General features: G+C 39.0%; 1 long non-coding RNA gene across 1 annotated transcript; it reads left to right on the forward strand.

Moving 5' to 3' along the window:
• Positions 1 to 202: 202 nt before the first annotated feature.
• LOC130417102 (uncharacterized) lies at positions 203 to 1,867 on the forward strand. Its single transcript, XR_008906145.1, has 3 exons — positions 203 to 646; positions 871 to 1,135; positions 1,581 to 1,867. It is a non-coding gene; the product is annotated as an uncharacterized LOC130417102 (long non-coding RNA).
• The last annotated feature ends 14,976 nt before the right edge of the window (positions 1,868 to 16,843 follow it).

Consider the following 16,843-nt stretch of genomic DNA (forward strand, 5'->3'; position numbering starts at 1 on the left):
ACAGGAGAGCCTTGGAAGTTGCTGTGGGCCACTGACGGGATTGGATCATTGAAGTTGATGGTGAGTCCATGTCATTTTATTTTTAGCATATAGTTTTGTAATTGATTTTATTAGCAAGGTATACAATTAAGTAGATATGTGTGCCTCTAATTTTTTTATATGATGGCAAAATATATAATGAATAGTGTGCCCTACAGTGGCATTAAAGGAACTGCGCAGAAAATGCATGCTGCACTCCTTAGCCCTTTTTCAACCAAAAGAGTTTGCGCTCTCCTGGCATTTGTCGTTGCTAAGTAATCATGGGTCACGCCGGCCGTTGAGTGGAGGAGGGGTAGGTGGGGTATTAAGGTGGCTGATATGCAAGGTATGTCACTGCTCGCCAAAAGACAACCACAGAAAGGTTCTAAACTGGACAAAGTTTATTTGGAGCCCCTTAATGGGATAAAACATAAAAATACTTGTAATGTAGACATTTACTGAATTCTCCCTAAAATCCTACCAATTAATTTAATTGATTTCTGTTTATTTTGTGTAATTTGCAAGATCTTTTGTTAACATGATTTTGGGTGACATTTTTGACAATCTCCGTCGTGAAGTTGACGTTATTTTGGTGCTCCTCTTTAGTTCTTATGAGCACTTGGGAGAGGTAAGCGGTTTTTGAGCTTTTATCTTTAAAAGTGATCAAATTTGCCTGAAATGGTCAAAAATATGCTTATATGTTGATGTAATATGTGTTATGAGGGGTCATATAATGTTTTATCTTTCGTTTTATATCTAGATTGGGTAGTCATGAAATGTATTCGGCATGTTAAGGGAATTGGTGTGTTATCAAAACTGCATGACTTCTAATATATATTTTATATTGTGTAGGAGGTGTACAAGGTTTATGTCATGCCTGATGGTGACATTTGATCTTTGATATATCGCAGACCACTTGGGAAATAAACCTCCTTGAGATCTCCAGAGCTGTTGGTTGTCCGGTCTTTTCTATTACACACAACGCATGTCTCTATAACTTCAGTCGATTTGGAAAAACAACAATGGGTGGTTACAGCATCATCCACTTCAAACAATTATCAACAAATATTTTTGGAATCTTCATGTGTCAACTCAGCCATAAAAAAATAATATTCCAGTCAGTGGACCTATGTATTGTTTTTCAAACAATTGTTTTAAAAAGTTCTCATTTTGTTTAATTTTGTGTATATTTTATTAATAATTTGTTAGCATATGGATACATTATAATAACTTGTATGTTCCCAAAACATAGTTACCATCTCAGTGGAATCTAATGGAAATCTTAGCATGTCAACACATATGCGTCACTCGTTACCTTGGTTACACAAGAGACTGACATATTCTCTGCACGCATTCTATTAACACGATGAAGTTAGACAACCAAGTCAAAAATTCCCAGCCGAAAACAGTTTGTAATCATGCCTTGTTGAACAGGCACATTTGGAAATGTAACTTTAATAGTATCAGACTGTACATAGAACGGTTTCGGCGCGTTGGTGGAAAAGCACTCTTCGTGTGTCCCTATTTCTTTTTTAATTAATGCTTTGATTTTAATGTTGCAGACGGAGATGCAGATGTGGAGGTGGATGGTGGGGACAGACTTTGTCACCCTACAGGATGTTCTTGTTTGCTTTAGGGGCATCTGCCATACTTGTATTTGGATTCAAAGAGAATCCAAATATAACATTTCTCCATGAGAACATCGATGGCAACCAGCGGGTTTTCCCTGAAGCAAATACATGCAGCATGACTTTGAAGTTGCCCATTGGACAAGAATATGACGAGTTTTGTCATTTTATGACAGCTGCTCTTTTACTATCTCCAACGTTTGGGTTAGCATAAAAGCATGCTGTCCCAACTATTATCACTGTATTTTTTTTCTTTCATAATCATTGTTAATAAACTCTTATTTCACTTATAATTGAATTTTTGAGTTTTCCTTGCCGTGACAATTTATATGCTTGTTTTCACACGGGGACATAAAAATGTCCCTACAAGGTATTACTATACTATACATAATACACAAGTCTACAGTTAGTGAAATTAAGTATAACAAAACAAACTAATATTTAACAACTCAAGTTATTAAAACTGATGAGGTCCAGATTTTCACTTCCATATTACTATTGTTTTAGTATTACAATTTCTTTAAGTACAGTTATGTAGATTCTTGATTACAGCTATGCCTTACCATAAAACTTATGTCTATATTTCTGTAATTAATCTTACCATATCACTGTCACGGGTGCGCCACAGATAAATGACAAGAGATAATCCAAAAACTAATGATTTACTTCTGTTAAAAGCAGAACCTTTTTATGATAAAAGTTTGATTCACTTATTACTTTTAACTACACACAGTATTACAGCGTTTTTTAATCCATAAATTTGTTTCTATAGTAAAAGGAAGTTTAAAAGTGTAAAAATGTACATTTACAAATAAAAATAAAAACATTATACAGTAGCCAAGGGGTGAATAAAGGAAGTATAAAACGGGCCTACAAAAATTCAATGTAAAAATGTAAACATTGAATTGTTAATATATTGTTTATTGTTTAGCACGTAGCCCTAGTAACTCTAAAGAAGTCATATAAACAATTTTACAACACTGATCTCAAGATGAATTTTGAAAAACTTCTGCTCATGAGATAAGAAAAAACAAAAGCTTATGAAAGCAAAAGATAAAAGTTTTTTCAATCTTATAATCACCTTTGAATCTATGCATCTTGAATTAAACAGTTCCATATTCGTCGGATGGTATATCTTCTTGATGGAAAGCTGGAGAAATACAAAACATGAGAGAACAAACTATGCCTGTATCCAGCATTTATTTTTTACAGATATACACAGGTATCTAGTGGCTCAAACTTGTCTTTACAGATTAACTTCACTTCTTTCCAACAGACCATACAGTAGACATGTTCACACATCACATTACTGCAGACTTTAAAGTAAAATTAACCTTTTTCAGTTATTCCAGTTAAATATTGGACAGGACTTCATTCTCTTCACTCTTCTTTCTTACTCCGCCGAACACCAGGTGCTTTATGTCACATTTTAATTTCTTCTGGTTATTTCATCGGTCAACAGCTCTGGTATTTCATGGAAAGGGTAATACATTGTCGCTGTGTTTGATAGTACAACATCAGCACCAAACACATTTAAAGCAAAATCATACAAGCAACAGTAATATCACATTTTTTTTTACGCAGCTGACACTGCATTGTGTTAAATTTGGCATGAATATCCAATGCCACATATACAAGACCGACAACATTTTTACACATCCCAGTGCCTAGCATTAAAGTATAACGTTATTATTTGTACCTCAGCTTTGTTTTGCCATAGATCATTAAGAAAAAATAACAGTGTGTAAATATTTTTTACATTTATAAAAATTATAAAAATGATTGCAACTTATTGAGATATTAAGGCCCTACATATATCCCCAACCTGCACCTTATGAATAAAAGTGAATTTTAAGTCTTAAAACAACTTAAATGAAAACAAATGCCATTATGCTCTTTAAAGTAGTAAAAAAATTGGTGCTTTTTCAGCAGGAGGCAGCCTTGAAATCCGGTCTCCCTCGCGCCGCAACCAAGACTTCATGTCTTACACCACTTGAGTAACTGCTTCACACTGAATGGTTCGGAATCTCTTTGTTTTTCCAACAAAGCAGGCTATTTGTATTGAGTGTAAATAGACACGCCGTACATTTAACTACGTTTACTAACTGATTGTATTACACAATTTCTGTACACAAACATCTGCTTGCTGCAAGATTTATTTGACCTTTTCCTAAGGTACAATAATGAAAAAAATTAATTGCTCACGATGAATAATTTTCCTAAGCATCTGCGTTGATTGTTTAATAAAATAAATATTACGCAATATAACTGTGTTTCTGCATTCCAGTATTCGAGTCCTACTATATAAGCATTATTATTGGTTATTTTTTTGTGGTAAAAGGCAGAAAGTTACATCAGACCACATAGCGCAGACATCGCGTTAATTCTCATGCGTTATGTTGTGTTCAGGCCAAACGCGAATACCTGCGTGAAGTTGGCCCCCCTCCAAGCACAAAACATTTGCAAAATAGTCTCAATCGTTTGTGCTAGTTTGTGCCGTAAAAAAAAATGTTTGCGCTGCTTCAGTTTTTCAGATATTAGAAGAATAATTTTAGGTCATTCGGAGGTCACTCATTCCCCCGACATCCTCCACCCAGTAACCTCCAATCAGGGCCACTGAATGCAGCTATAACTTCAAAATGCTGTCATCTGATTTAAGTTTAGCATTAGATACCAAGTATTCTAACTTTAGCATTAATGTGACAAGTAGTCCGTCTTTGCTCTTGATTGGGGATGGAATTGTCTGAGCTGGTCGACTTTCTCTTGGGTGAAGATGGAATTTCCTGAGATGGAGCTGGGCTGGTCAGTCAGTCTGCAGGCTCTCGCAGGAGGATGGCATGAGATTTTCAACTGTAGCTGGCGTAATCTCCAGCTGGGTATGGGGATATGACTTTAATCTTGGCCTGGTGGAATCTCTTACTGCCTCGGGTTGGGCATCCCGAGGCGGAGGCAGAAAGAGAATAATTAGCGTAGCTGCTGTTCATTAACTATGCATTAAGTGAAAGCTTGGCTGAAAAGATGTGTCTTTAATCTAGATTTAAATTGGGAGAGTGTGTCTGACCCTCGAATAGTATCAGGAAGGCTAGTCCAGAGTTTAGGTGCTACGTATGAGAAAGCTCGTCCCCCTTTGGTGGATTTTGTTATTCTAGGTGTTATCAAAAGTCCTAAATTTTAAGATCTTAGAGAGCGTGATGGGTTGTAATGTGATAAAAGCTCGGTTAAGTAAGTAGGTGCTAAACTGTTCAGGGCTTTGTAAGTAATTAAAATAATTTTAAAATCAATACGATACTTAATGGGTTGCCAGTGAAGCGATGATAAAACTGGGGTTATGTGATCGTATTTTCTTGACCTGGTAAGAACTCTGGCAGCTGCATTCTGAACTAACTGTAGTTTGTTTATCGATGATACAGGACAACCACTAAGTAGAGCATTACAATAGTCAAGCCGTGAGGTCACAAATGCATGAATAAGCTTTTCTGCGTCAGCAACACATAAAATATTTCGTAATTTGGCAACATTTCTAAATTTGAAGAAGGCTGTTTTTGTGACATTAGACATGTCATTTTTAAAAGTCAGGTTGCCATCTAATATAAGCCATCTAATAGCTGCCCTTAATTTCTCTTTATAAACCAACCACCCATCTTAGTAACCCTAATTCCATATATTTCAGGACAGCAAATTAACTCCATGGAACAGCTACATTTAATTCTATGTAACTGTCTCAAGACCTCTTGTAAGAGAAGCTGACCGCACTGCGCATGAGCTGTTTAAGTCCCAATTTTTATTTTGCTATCTCATAATTATGATCTTTTAATTGCGACGTTTTCACATTTTGAATCTGAAATGGGCTTCCATTAAAAGCAGACCCATAAAGTGTGAACAGAAAGGTCCCAGTGCAGAGCCATGTACTTGCAGGCCGCTTAATAGCTTGTTGTTACATTGCAGCCTACCAGAACACTGCAACCCCTCCCACATTCATTTGCTGTCCCTTCTGAGAATCTTGATTTCTCTTGCTTTCTTGCTATTTAGTTATTTTGTATAGAATGCAATTTAACAGAGATTACATTACTGGAATGCCTAGTAGGTTATATAACATAATAAATCGCATTCAGAACAACCAACTTCCTCAGAAAGTATTGTAGAAAGGTAAGTACTTCATCCACCGGTTGTTTACTACTGGAATACTGTTGGCATGATGTTGCATATTCATATTCTAAAAACAGCCTGTTTTTAAGGACAAAGGACAAAAGGACAATGGTCCTTGTGACTCCAGTGATTTAGCATTAAATAATATAGAGTGACAAGGGTGCTTTCTGTGCGCAAACAAACAAAAATAACAACTATATTCAGCAATTTCCATGAATTCTGTGTAACTATAATACTTTAAAGTTGGTATAATATAGGAAATTGTTGAAACAAGTACACTTGTTTAAATGTCTGACAACAGAAAATGTCAAATGAGCTAATAAAATATTTCAAAAGATGTTCAATGACTTGCTACGGGATGATGTACAAGCACCCGGCTGTTATCACAAAATAAGCCCTTTCAGTGTGTGATATGAGATTCCTCCTCTATGCGCCGGGTCCTGATCAAACTGTCCGGGTTTATTTCGTTCATAACCAGCTGCTTGTACTTTATCTCTTACTTATGGGTATGTTATCTACTCTATTAACATGTATAATAAATTATGCTCCATTAACTGATTAGGTATTTCCGCAAGATAGGCTTTTAATTGCGTTTTCAATCAATGCAATTTGTGTGAATACTTTCAGGCTGAGAATGTTCAGACAAAATTCTGCTCCTACTAGAGGACCTAAGAGGAGGGAGCAAACTAGATTTGCTAGTTTTAGGGTTGTTCTCCTGCTCCATCCTGACATGGAAACATTTCACCCACAGAAAGGTATATTAGGGCTCTGCTTTTAATGCTTACATTATATAAGAATATAATCTAATTTGAACTGGCAAGGGTAGATGGAAAATTTGAAAAAAATAAAGTTTCTCTACTGTCACCATCTGTTAATAAAGCCAGCTGAGTGCTCAAGCGATCTGCTTTGTATATCCTCCCTTAAGTACTAAATAGGGCCCAAGGTCTGATGGACACTATTATATTTCTGTTGTTTCTTCTTCAGAATATCTAGCATTTTTGAGAACCTAAAGCATGTTCAAAATCTACGAATTTGTCAGATTTTGTTTTTAGAAGTAATTGTGTAGGTGGCACTATTATGCCATTGTGAAACATTTTAAAGAAACAATCACTAGCACCTCATGTCATGTGGTACGAAATTTGTAGATGCAATGACCATCTCAGTACCCACAAAAATATGTTGTGAAACCCTAAACCCAACAGAAAGTAGACTTTAACTTTCTCTTCAATTTTTTTGCGGATTTAACCATTTCCAAACTCAAAACATAATCATTGCTATTCTTGATTGTAGTTTAAGGGTATTTGTGAAAAACGTGTTAGTTTGTTGATTGTTGAAGGGTTGTGACAGCAAGACATACAAATTTGATTTAAGTTGTTAGCTCTTTCTCATTTCCTAACAGCTGTTTGTTAAAATTATTACCAAACATAATGTACTTTTTGAAATTCCAAAATAATAAATTGTTGACATTACTGTGATATGGTTAAGGATGTCTTACCGGTCAGAGATCAGTCTTCTGACACGGAGACCGTGGAAATGGAGGATGATGACGATGTAAGTTTTGTTTTTAGGAGTTTAATTTTCAAGCACTTCCATAAAATCACCATGAAACGGAATTTGCGGTTTGTCTTTTCTGTATCCTGATATTGTAATATATCCGAGTGAAAACCCTTTTGAAATGAGAAAAAATGTGATTGCATTAAATTAAATAGACTGTCTAATGGGTACCGGTTGATGTATCAGGAATTGTAATTGATGCAAATGAATGAAAAGAAATACTGATGTCCACGGATGTCATTTATACTGCAAAAATGTACAAATATAGCAACACTGTTTAAAATATGTTAATTGTTATTATTCATTTACTTGTAAATTAAAGTTTTGAATTGATTTGCAATATTAAGTGGTAAAGAGAATCAGTTGTTGACATTGCAGTGATATCTTTTTGATTGTCATACAGGTCACAGATCAGAAGGACACACTAACATTTATGTGTTTTTTTTGGTGTACAGTGTTTTTACACAGTTTACTGTTAAATAAACTCATTATCTTTACATAAATTACTGTATGTAGTAGCGAAGTAGCTGTCACGGTCCTGTCCTTCCTGTCCTGAGTATTCGGGCCTTAGGAACAGAGCTGTGACAATATCATGTCTTGTGTGTGTGTTTCGTGTGGAGACGCGTGGCGGTTCGTTTTGACAGTTCTCCCCATGTCTTCCGTGTAGCTCCGCCCCCTCGTCTCTCTGACAGCGTCCCATTAGTGTTTTATCTTCCTCACCCGTCTATGCCTCTTCCTGCTAGTTGCACTCATTGTTAAGTCTTGTCACCTGCCCGTCCCGATCTCTTTGTCATCTCTCCTCATTAGTTTCCCCTTATTTAATGTCCCTTATTCCCTTACTGTTGGTCATTGTCTATTGTCTGTTTTCCTTTGTTGCTACTGGCTATTTCGTATCTGGATTACCTTGTTCCTGTTTCCCTTCGTGTTAGGATCTATTATTTGGATTGCCCTAAACCTTGTTTTGTTTTGTCCCCCCTGTGGGAAGTTTTCTGTTTGTAAGTCTTTAGTTTCTTGTTTGCCCCATTGTGGGTTTATTATTTCGTGCTTAATAAATATTATTTAACCCTTCACTACTGCCCACGTTTTGGTTCTGTCTGACAAACCGTGACAGTAGCTCCCCTAGGGACATCTTTTCCTTTTTTTTACACAACTCACCGCTCTAAAAGCAGTGTGTGCTCTGATTGGCCAGCTACCCAGTGCTTCGTGATTTGTTGCACACCACAAGCGTGTGACAGAAATTTTACACATCTAACCATGAGCGCAATCTTCCAGGACGAGGCCGATTGTCAGTTCATCTCTGAACAGTTGTAAAAACTGTACACTAATAACAACAGTGACAGGTTAAATAATGAAACGAGAGGATCAAAACCACATATGCAAGCACAGAAAAACCAGACAGCGCGTGAAAGCACAGAGCGCACAACTCTCATGTTGGAACGATCGTCAGTTAGCCTTGCCTTCAAACCTAGTTAGGACGATGAAACCAACGGATCAACCAGAAGGACGCTATACAGGGTTATGTTTTTATTTTGTCTTTTGCAATTCTGTGACATGCCGGCTCCAGCACCACGCTGCAATTACTGAAGCTCTGCCGCCTTTTTTGCATATACATTTGGGTGGCGTCATGCAAACATTACTACGAACTGACAAAGAAATGTGGGGGCGTGATTGATCGGGGCATTTTTGGCAGATCTGGATCAGACTCTTCTTTAATTTAGAATAAATCATTTTGTGCAAAAATCTGACTTTTGAAGAGGTCTTATACATACACAAACAGTTATATAACACACCAAATCAAGAAGAAATCAGGAAATCCTGTAAGATGACCCCTTCTACATTAACATGTACTCATGTATTTTTTTGTGATTTTCAATATAAATGAGGTTGATAATATTAAGGAATGTTCTTATATTTCCTTTTATTGCTTTTAGGAATATGAGGAATACAATGAAAGTTAACAAGCTGACCAAGAACGAATAAACAGTTTTGATTGGTCTTGCATTCGTTCTGTGGATTTAGGATTTACAAGAGGGGCGTAAACTCAGGCTACACTAGACAAGGAATACAATGAAAGTCTTCTAGCTGACCAAGAACGGTAAAAAGAATCTCTAAAAGAAATGTATATGTGAGCAAGCATAAAAATCTGGGGAAAATCTGTTTTCCACAGGAACGTGCACTGCAAAGAGAAGCAGACATCCGTAATAGACGGGCAGAGGCAAATTGTCACTTATTTTTATTTTTTCATAGACGAATTTATTTTTTATTTTTTGTGCTCTTGGCAGGCTTTGGAAAGACGTCGTTTTAATTCAAGTAGACTGGTTGAGCCGCAGGATGGTGTCCCTTTACATATTACATTTCCAGATGGCCATGTTTTAAGAAGAAGGTTTCACCTCATGCAGCCAATTCAGGTTAAAATTAAAATTTAGTTCAAATCTATGGACATTCTGGTGCTACATAATTGCTAATGTAGGTGCAGGAATTATTTCACACATTCTAAAGGTTTCTAATACTGCTAATTAATCAAACACACCTGATTTATGTCTTCAGCTCATTACTACATGTTCCAAGACTTGAAATGTCAGACAGAGGAGAGATGCTAAATCTGCATTGTTGGGGGGCTCCAGGAACGTCTTTGTAAACCCCTATTGTACACTATAAAATGTCCCATTATGTTTTCAGATGTTTAGGCAATATACTAACTTATTTCTATGTAAGCCAGGGGTCCTCAAACTTGTTCCTGAAGGGCTGGTGTCCTGCACAGTTTAGCTACAACCTGCCATAACATACCTGTCTGTAAGTTTCTACTATGCCTAGTAGGATCTTAATTAGCTGGTTCTGGTATGTTTGATTAGGATTGGAGCTAAATTCTGGACCCTCCAGGACCAAACCAGAGGACCACTGCTTTGATATTCGTGTTCTGTGTTCCAGCGTCTGTTGTATTTTTGGTCTGTGATGCCTCCCACAGCCAGTTTACCCCATAGTATTTCACCCTGGGTTGGTGAGAAACAAAGCGTGTGTGGCAACCATGAAAGCTAGCTAACATCCTTGGTCAGATTCTACCCAATCTGAAGAACCTCTGCATTCATCTAAAGTAAACCGTGGATAAATTAACTCATTAACTTGTATTATAACTTCCATTGTCAATTGTGCCCATTCCTGTCCTTAAACTAGCAACCTCCATGAGTGTTGAGTCTTGAGAAGAAAACAATCGGTTTTCAAAGTTTTGGAAAAGATTTGTATGGGCAACACTTTAACTTAATTTCTTGTTTTCTATTTTTGCAGCACCTTTTTGACTTTGCCGGATCGGTTGAGATGGTCACAGAGGTTTCTTTATTCAGAGAACTCAGGCTTCAGCTATAAGAAGCACAACAAGAGGCAGAATAATTGATTACATAAATGAATCCTGCACGCTCAAGCATGGAAGTGAGATTTCTATATTACTATTAAGTATTAGACTTAACTTAAAGAAATAGTTGTTATGACTATAGTTATGTTATTTTACTTTCAGGATAGTCTGGTTCCAGAAGAGAACACTCCTCAATCCAGCACATCTGGTTTGTCTGAAACACTTGCTGACTTACCTGATTTCAATCATGGCAATGACACCAAGAGTAAGTGGTAGTTTCCTGTTTATTTAAACATAATTTGATGTTAGTGACTCAGGGCCAGCAGGACTACATATAGATGCAATATATTACAATTGATAGTATTATTAATATGAAGTTGATTGAGAAAAAAATTCTGTAGCCATCTTTAAGAAAAGTCTGTGTCAGGATGGTGTAAGGCAGAACCCAAATGCAGGCAGGTGGAGGTAACAAAAATAGTTTAAATTAAATAAAAGCAAAACAAAACCCACTATGGGGCAAACAGAGACTCGTACTCACAAAACAGAAAATAAATAATAAGTCCACACAAAATCCAGAGACGGGATTCTCGGCCAGGAAACACATCCAAAACGGAAAACTGGAAAAAGGTAAATCCAAAAAAGGGTAAATCCACAAAACCTCAGGAAGGTTAACTCGGGGCTAGACTCGAAAAGACAATACTAGAACTTGATGCAATGAATCACAAACGTAACACAAACACAGTAACATTTACAATGAACCTGCGAGGTGTGAGGGGAAAACAGAGGGACTAATTAGGGACCAGATAACGAGGGGAGATTACACAGCGAAGGAGACGTGCAGGTGACAATACTAAACATTAAAGGAAGACAGTTGACGCATATGAAACACTAACGGAGAAACAAGGGGCGGAGCTACACGGAAGACAGGAGGACACGCGGCGAATAATCAAAACATACCGCCACGTGTCTCCACATATAACAAAACACAAACAAGACATGGTACTTTCAAGGTCCCGTCCACAAAGCATGCAAACTCGAAACATGAATGACGGAACCCTGACAGTCTGAAAACACATCTCTTCCGTCATCACCTGACTGATCTGTTCTGACTCTATTTTCTTCTCTACTCTTTAAAAAAAAAAAAGAATGGTTCTGTATACTGTGTTAGGTTATATGAGACCAGTCTTCTTTTTTGATGCACTTATGCTTTTGTTGTCCTTATCCTGTCCCAATTGCTTCCATTGCCTACCCCACCTGTAAGTCGCTTTGGATAAAAGCGTCTTCTAAATGACTAAATGTAAATGTAAAAACAGCTTGTTACTGAAGCGCTATTTAAACGTATTCTTCTTTGAAAACCAGATTGTCTGACTCTTAACTCCTCTTAGACTTGCTGTCCGTCGTTTTATCTTTGCATCCCAGTCTTTTTCCTGTCTATCAGTATAATCAGATAGCATTTGAATCAACGCTATATAACTTTTACTAATGGTTACATTTCTGTTGTAAATCTTTGGTCAGTGTTGGAGCAACGAGGCGGCCATTGGGGCAACGAGGCGGCCATTGGGGGCTTGGCCCAGCCACTTAAGTCACTGTGCCCCCTTACTTCTCACAATATTACTTCAACTTAATAATAAAAAAAACTGTTTTATAACTTAAGTTGGTTGTGCCCTGAATTTTTGTTACATAATAAACAGTATAATTTTATTTAAAATAAAAAATGTTCTGACCCATAACGCAGTGCTAACATAGGGAGCCAATTACATATGCTGCCGCTGGCCCTGCGTAACTGCGTAAATCAGAAGAGCAGCTAAATGATCAATGAGATAGCGAGACGAGTGCAAAGTGTGTTTGCAACCGAAAATAAAAGGGATTTAAGAAATGGTAACCACCTCAACAAATTTGCGCCCAAATACAAGTACAGCTAACACAGCTGTTGAGAATATCGACCCCTCTGGGCCAGTGACCGAACTCGGTGACAACAGTGGCAGAATCATTTGTTTACTGCTTGAGTATTTTGAGTCAGTGTTGATGTGTGAAAGCTAATTGTATTGAGTTAACATTACAAAGTGGTGTCGGTTCAAGATCCATTTTCACCTGCAATCAATGTTGTAACAATACATAAACAAAATCTACAATAATGTTATTGAATCAATGTTATGTATGTTGATGAAAAATACTTCAAATATTGTGATGTCCGTCTGAAATAAAATGATCAACACTATACCAGTGTCACCACGCTATCTGGGTAGTTAAAACCAGAGCCGTTGAATATTAGAGTTGCAACAATTGATCTCGCTATCGTGGGTCACATGGTTCATGGGGTGCTCAATAGTTCCAAACAAATCCGTGCTGTCAACCTATTTGAATGGATTTTAGTGGGACAGGCAACAGCAAGTCTGAATGCATGACACATCGTTGAAGGGCCGCTTTAAGATTTATGTTTTAAATTGATATTTCACAGAGGGCAAAACTTATTCTTAAGTGTATCCCGTACCAAAATCCTCATAAAACGCACAGATAAATCTGTTTTATACGATCATTCGCTATTAGCCTAGTGATGTGCTGAATGAAGCTTCTGAATCAGTGAGGCTTTTTCAACAAACTGCATCGGTGCTTCAAAGCTTTCACTCTACTCATCATCTCAATAAAAATTCCTTCACCGGATGTTTTTTTAATTAAAAAGTTATTATAAGCTTTATTTGTATATTTAATATATCATTTAATAATATACAGCATTAGAACTTAAAGTAACAAAGAAAAATAAGCACATCCAGTTCTTAACATAAGAAACATGATTAATAATTGAATATATATGAAGACTTCCATATTTCTATTTTTCAAACATTTCACTAATAATGTTTTTTATGGTGGATTCCACTTAATATCAATTAAACTGTAGTTGGCTTTAGCCATAATAACTCGAAAAAAATACAGCAATGTAATGCAAAAAAATATATAAAAAACGTTTGGAACCAAACTCAATATACTGTACAGTATATATATAAAAATAATGATATAGTGTGAATCTGGACACAATTTTAAAGTGTTTGATTGGTGTTGACCTTAAATCCAACAGCCTGTAAACCTAAAATACATTAGATAACCCACCAAACTAATGGATACTGAAATACTCAGTGTTCTTAGATAGTGTAATCTTTACAACACATAAAAATGAATAGAATATGAAAATCAATACTCAAAACAGGTGACTTTTGCATTTTAATTCGTTTATTGCTCATTTGTTGAAGGAAATAGATTGTTTTTATTGTCCCAAAGGAGCTTTATTATTTAATATTTTTACCCTTTATTATTTATTTTATGTACATTCCCCAGATGGTGCAGACTGGTGCTCTGTTCTTTTAGTATCGTTGCCCAGAGCGTTTGGATGTTTGTGACGAAGCATTGAGGATGTATTATAGGAATAAGACAAAGTTTGCTCTCATATCAGACGTGACACTTTATTAGGAGTGTGGAGACTGAAGTGTTCCCACACTTGAAACGGGTCTATTGTTGTATTCTTCGTTATAGATCAAACACACTTCTAACACACGTGTAAGCTGCAGAGAACCCAGGAAACCAGTTTGTGGTTGATGAAACACTTTTTTATACTTTTTGGGAACAGTGTAAAACCTGCCTTTTACTTTTGACATAGAAGTACTTTAATTAGCAATACATTACGTAAAATAATATCAATTAAATAAATAATTATAATATATTCCTATGCTTTGTGTTTGATCCCTGCATGATGTGTCAGTGAGATCACAACGCTTTGTTTCCTCAGGTCACATGACAGACTCATTTCAAGCAATGCTCCGGAACCCTATTTTGAAGCACTAGTTTGTCGAAAACTCGATACGTGTGTCGAACAATCCATCCCTATATTAGCCCTCAGGCTGTTAGCATTATCAGGCTTTATTTACTGAATATTGCCCTTACTGCATAACTCACTGCTCTCATCATAACATCACCAATGGCTAATGATTCAGACATGTGTGTGCGCCTCTAAGTGCAGATGAGGAAACGTTTGACCTTCAATCAGTGCTGAAATCATCCCGGGGCTGACGCTCACACATCTGCGTAAGTTTTCATGTTAAACGTCTCCATTTTACCTGGTGCTAAATAAATAATTATTGTTGGGATATAATTATGTATATATTGCTGCCTTTTAAATGACATATAGGACAGCTTTAAAGTACTGTTTATTTCCATTATTTAATGGCAATGGCTTTCATTTTTGTCTTAACTTCAAGAAATATTTTTGTACATTATCAGTGCACATGGCACCAGGACACCCTTGGCCGAGGTCAATGATCGACTTTGTTGTTGTTTCATCTGACCTACGGCCGTATGTCTTGGACACTCGGGTGAAGAGAGGGGCGGAGCTGTCAACCGATCACCACCTGGTGGTGAGTTGGATCCGATGGCGGGGAGGAAGCTGGACAGACTTGGCAGACCCAAACGTACTGTGAGGGTCTGTTGGGAACGTTTGGCCGAATCGCCTGTCAGAGAGATCTTCAACTTCCACCTCCGCAGAGCTTCGACCAGATCCCGAGGGAGTCTGGAGATATTGAGTCCGAGTGGACCATGTTCTCCACCTCCATTGTCAACGCAGCCACTCGGAGCTGTGGCCGTAAGGTCTCCGGTGCCTGTCGAGGCGGCAATCCCCGAACCCGGTGGTGGACACCGGAAGTAAGGGATGCCGTCAAGCTGAAGAAGGTCCTATCGGGCCTGGCTGGCTTGTGGGACTCCCGAGGCAGCTGACAGGTACCGACAGGCCAAGCGGACTGCAGCCCGGGTGGTTGGGGAGGCAAAAATTCGGGCCTGGGAGGAGTTCGGCGAGGCCATGGAGAAGGACTATCAGTCGGCCTCGAAGAGATTCTGGCAAACCGTCCGACGCCTCAGGAGGGGGAAGCAATGCCCCACCAACGCTGTTTACAGTGGAGGGGGGCAGCTGTTGACCTCGACCGGGGATATCATCGGGCGGTGGAAGGAATACTTCGAGGATCTCCTCAATCCCGACGTCACGTCTTCCATTGAGGAAGCAGAGGCCGAGGGCTCAGAGGCGGACTCGCCCATCACCCGGGATGAGGTCACCGAGGTAGTCAAGAAACTCCTCGGTGGCAGGGCACCGGGGGTGGATGAGATCCGTCCTGAGTACCTCAAGTCTCTGGATGTTGTGGGGCTGTCTTGGCTGACACGCCTCTGCAGCATCGCGTGGCGGTCGGGGACAGTGCCCTTGGACTGGCAGACCGGGGTGGTGGTCCCCCTTTTTAAGAAGGGGACCGGAGGGTGTGCTCCAATTACCGGGGATCACACTTCTCAGCCTCCCCGGGAAAGTCTATGCCAGGGTACTGGAGAGGAGAATCCGGCCGATAGTAGAACCTCGGATTCAGGAGGAACAGTGTGGTTTCCGTCCCGGTCGTGGAACACTGGACCAGCTCTATACCCTCTTCAGGGTGCTGGAGGGTTCATGGGAGTTTGCCCAACCAATCCACATGTGTTTTGTGGATTTGGAGAAGGCATTCGACTGTGTCCCTCGCAGCATCTTGTGGAGGGTGCTCCGGGAGTATGGGATTCGGGACCCTTTGCTAAGGGCCATCCGGTCCCTGTACGACCGGAGCAGGAGCTTGGTTCGCATTGCCGGCAGTAAGTCAGACTTGTTTCCGGTGCATGTTGGACTCCGGCAGGGCTGCCCTTTGTCGCCGGTTCTGTTCATAATTTTATGGACAGAATTTCTAGGCGCAGCCAGGGGCCGGGGGCGTCGGGTTTGGTGACCACACGATTGCATCTCTGCTCTTTGCGGATGATGTCATCGTGCTGGCCCCATCAGACCAGGACCTTCAGCATGCACTGGGACGGTTTGCAGCCGAGTGTGAAGCGGCTGGGATGAGAATCAGCACCTCCAAATCTGAGGCCATGGTTCTCAGCCGGAAAAGGGTGGCTTGCTCACTTCAGGTAGGTGGAGAGTTCCTGCCTCAAGTGGAGGAGTTCAAGTATCTGGGGGTCTTGTTCACGAGTGAGGGAAGGATGGAGCGGGAGATTGACAGACGGATCGGGGCAGCTTCTGCAGTAATGCAGTCGCTGTACCAGTCTGTCGTGGTGAAGAAGGAGCTGAGCCGCAAAGCGAAGCTCTCGATTTACCGGTCAATCTACG

This window comes from Triplophysa dalaica, unplaced genomic scaffold (assembly GCF_015846415.1).
Source record: "Triplophysa dalaica isolate WHDGS20190420 unplaced genomic scaffold, ASM1584641v1 Contig14, whole genome shotgun sequence".
NCBI classification, from domain to species: Eukaryota; Metazoa; Chordata; class Actinopteri; order Cypriniformes; family Nemacheilidae; genus Triplophysa; species Triplophysa dalaica.